The following is a 4378-nucleotide window of genomic DNA, read 5'->3' on the forward strand; positions in this document are numbered from 1 at the left end:
ATCGTATATACGGACCATGCGTCATTACGCACGGCCGTCAATAGCCCACACCTCTCGCAAAGAATGGCGAGGTGGCTATCCTTCTTCGCGGAGTATAACTTCTCCGTCGAATATAAACCAGGACGACTTAATGTCGTCGCTGATGCGTTATCACGCCGACCCGATTTCGAGTCAGCAGTGCACCCCAACAGTAAAAGTGATCTTACTGTTGCAACACTCACTACGAGTGTTCCATCATCAACCTTAGTTGATGAAATAAAGAAAGCCTATAAAGAAGATAAGGACCTTCTTTGTCTGATGGATCATTTAATGAATCCATCCGATAAATCTTTTAAAGATCTACCGGCTTTATATCGATCGTCATCCGATCGATACACAACACGTAACGGCTTATTGTATTACACAGCCGTTACCGGCGACACCCCACGTGTCGTCGTCCCGACTCACAATGATTTGCGCTTGCGCATCATGTATGAGTGTCACGATGCTCCAACAAGTGGACATCGTGGACGTGAGAAGACTTACCTCACGGTAAGTCGATACTTTTACTGGCCCCGCCAGTATCAGTTTGTGCGCAAGTACATTCGTGCTTGCGAGGTTTGTCAACGGGTGAAGCCTAGCCCTTCATCCCGTGCACCTCTTCAACCTCTACCACTTCCGGCAGAGTGTTGGCAGTCCGTATCTATGGACTTCGTCTTCGGATTTCCCGAAGACGACCACAAAAACAATGGAATCCTTGTTTTTGTAGACAGATTCAGCAAGATGGTACACCTTGCTGCGGTACCAGAGTCGATTACGGCTCCGGGTTGAGCACGTGTCTTTATCGACACGGTATTCAAACTCCACGGGTTATCCCGTGAACTGGTCGCGGATAGAGATCCACGGTTACGGCGGAATTGTGGCAATCCGTGTTCCGATCTCTCGGAACACGACTGACTATGTCAACCTCTGATCATCCTGAGAAAGATGGTCGATGGAACGCGTAAATCGCGTCCTCGAAGAGATACTTCGAGGTTACGTCCAATCGTATCCGAATTGGAGCGAGTTTTTATCGATGGTTAAATTCGCCATCAATAGTTCGGTGCATGCGCCTACAACGCATATCCCGTTCTTCGTGAATGGCTTACGCCATCCACCCATACTCACCAATAAGAGGGATTTTCTTGTTTAAGGGGAGGGAACTCGCACGAGAGAAACACATTCTGGCTCATGCTCATCACACGCGTCGAAGTTACCAACGAGCCGAATGATGTCGATGTCGAAGCAATCGACATCAGAGATGAAAAGAAATCTCATGCCAGTGCGCACAAAGCACACTGAAAAAGACAAAACAAATGAGTCAGCAGAAGAATTCTGCTGGCTCGAGAATATGTAATCCGTTTCGTACAGGATTCCAATGCTAACGCAGTGGACCGTCAGAAACGGAGCGCAGACAAACATGGAAGTGCAAACTTTCTTTCACTTAAAATTAAAGACCTAGTTTTACTCTCTACGGTAAACTTACCTAAGCGTGTAGTCACTAATGCGGGTTGCAGTAAGCTACTACTCAAGTTCATTGGGATCAAGGCCATGTAGTATTGTCGCAATAAATAAGGGATATATAGTATTGTCGCAATAAATAAGGGATATTATTGTGAGAAGTAGTAAGCTATTAATTAGTTGCTCGGGCAAAAGCCACGGCTTTCTTCTGCGGGGCAAGACGAGACATTTTAGTGTCTATGACCCCCTGAGTTGTAGCCAGTGAAGCAGGGGTGCCACAAGAACTTTTGTTACGATGGCTTGCACCATCGTCATCATCACGCACAGAAATATGTGCGGGTGACGGCACGGGAGACGGTGCTGGCGATGAGGAATCATCCTCATCCGTCGTAACCGAACATGCTGTAGCGAATGCTACCAGCACGTCTACTCGAATGGGCCCTCTCATTCGAAGGCTCATAGTCAGCCGCCTGACGATGATCAGGCGACTGTTCCGTTCTCCCCGAGTCAGTCATTTCGTCCGACTCGCATTCGTAGTCGACCTCCAAAGAGGGGTCGCATTCACGTGGTGCATAACCACGTGCACCCGCAACATTTAGAGTTGCGGGAGAAGAGGATGCTACGGCCGACGAAACCTTTGCAGCAAGAGACAATAATGCGTCCGTCGCCCGCGGCTGCATGTACCCCAGCCGAAGGCGCCGCACTATTCGCATACCGGATGGACTTGTAAACGATGCGATAGAATTAAAAATGATGGTTTTGACCAATCAACATCGTTTTCAATTAAGTGGTCTTATAGTAACCACTCTATTTAATGACAGTCAGAGTGATTGTCGGTTAAGGGAGGGGTGATGTAACGGGGTGTATCGTTACATGAAATTAACACTTAAAGGTTGCTTATTAATATATTATTTAAAAGGATGATGATATTTGGAGAATATTACTTTGCATGATAATATTCTAAAAGCTTTTCTATTGGTAGATATATACGATTATATCTACTTTCTCCGCGGTCCAGTTAGCGCTGGACGCACGCAAGAGAATGACAGATAAGACTTAACTACATGTTTGTATTAGATTATAATTAAGTTAGTATTAAGCAGATAGACAAGAAGAACTTAATTATTTTAAAACAGTTCTCAAATAACCCTCTTTAGAGCAAGTGTTTTAAAAGAGAGTCTCCCTCTGCACGTACTAGTGTACATGAAGTGACGTGAGGCACCACTCACACGGAGGCGGTGCGAAGTGGACTTGTACTGAAGCAGTACAAGTCAGTAGTGCCCCGTTACACATTCTGCATGGCAATGGCTTTGGCGGTGTCGTCTGCTTCATTAAGAGAAGGTTAACATGTACTGGACGGGTCTTCCATAAGCTAAAGTTGGACAGCGTGACGATAAAGTGGCAGTTTGAGAGCTGTAATGTGCTTTTGTTAGCAGAGGATGTAGACGTTTAGGTGGAAAAGAGGCCGTGGTCATGTATCACATATGTGTTGTATAGGAGTGGTTCGGAAGGCGCTTCAAGTGGTGTCCCGTTCAGGATATACTGCGCAGTAAGATGCATAACCTTAATATAATGGAAGTGTTTATCAATAGTATGGAATACATGTGAGGAGAGGGTGGGGGTGGGGTAGTGCCTGGATAGCAACTCCTTATAATTATCACAATATAAAAGATGTTATTAACAAATCTACGTTTAAATTACTATGGCAAGGTGTCCATAATCCAGTGAATAGTGCTCTTCTGTGCAATATTAATATAAAAAGGGTCGTCCATTTGCCTTTGTGAAAGCTTAACGAACCTTATTTGAGTGACGCGAGCTAAGGGTAATATTTATAGTAGTAGTCTTTCAAAATTGTCGCAGCAATACCTTTGCATTATGACTCCACTTGTCGCTAGACGCACCGTCATCCTCGTTGGAGGGATGTCGCGCTCAACATATTTGAGCCTATGACCCTCTAGCGACTGGCGACGAATAAAGTTATTCGACGCCCGCAGTACACTAGGGCTCTAAGTGACAAATATTTGTCACTTTCAACTTCAAGGTGATGAGTAATACCTTATCGCCAGGTGCCGAGACACATAATGGTTGTGTGTCTGGAGCAACTTTAGTCAAGAGATTTGCGATTCTCTTGAGGTTGCTGGATCAGTAGGGCATTGCGCCCCTACTGACCCCAGCCGTTGTTTTGCGGTCCGCCTCGCTGTTGCTATTTCGCAACAACGTCGGACCCGCGACTGTTGCCCTTGTTGGCATTCGGTTCAAATTTACGTTCAGTACCTCTCGGTACGGGGGCGTGGGGCACTACACTCATAAGCGTAGTGTCCAATCTTTTGACAGCGATTACACTTCTGCAATCGCTTCTTGTTCGAAAAGCGAGGTTTCTCGCTTTCGACATAGTAGAGGTCCATAGGTTCTGGACCTCCAAGCTCGTGTCGTCTTGGAGGACGATATGATGACGAACCAGCTTAAGCCTGTCTCAAGCTAAAGTCCTCCTGTTCCGATACGGATATTGCTTCGTCAAGCGTATCCATTCCAAACGGAGCATGTGGGTCTTTACAGGACCATCTGTAAGGCCTTGCATCCGTAATCAACGTGTGTTAATGACTGGGTTGTTCGTGATACTACTCGCTAAGAGTCGTATGTGCTGAGCATAAGTGTGAATATCACGCTTGCCTTGTTTGAGTTTTAGAAGCTCTGATCGAACTCTGAACTCAGCCCTTTGCGGTTCAAACGTCTCTTTGAACCAGGCTTTAAAAGCCTCTCGCAACCCAAAGACATATGGTTCGCGCAACTTTAGGCCTAGTGCTCAAGTTTTGGCACGACCTGCCAAATTTGACTGAGCATATGCGACTTGCATTTGTTTGTCAACGAAGTGACGAGCCTTATGGCAACGTCCAACTCC

The sequence above is a fragment of the Bremia lactucae genome, linkage group LG10 (genome assembly GCF_004359215.1).
Source record: "Bremia lactucae strain SF5 linkage group LG10, whole genome shotgun sequence".
Taxonomy (NCBI): domain Eukaryota; phylum Oomycota; class Peronosporomycetes; order Peronosporales; family Peronosporaceae; genus Bremia; species Bremia lactucae.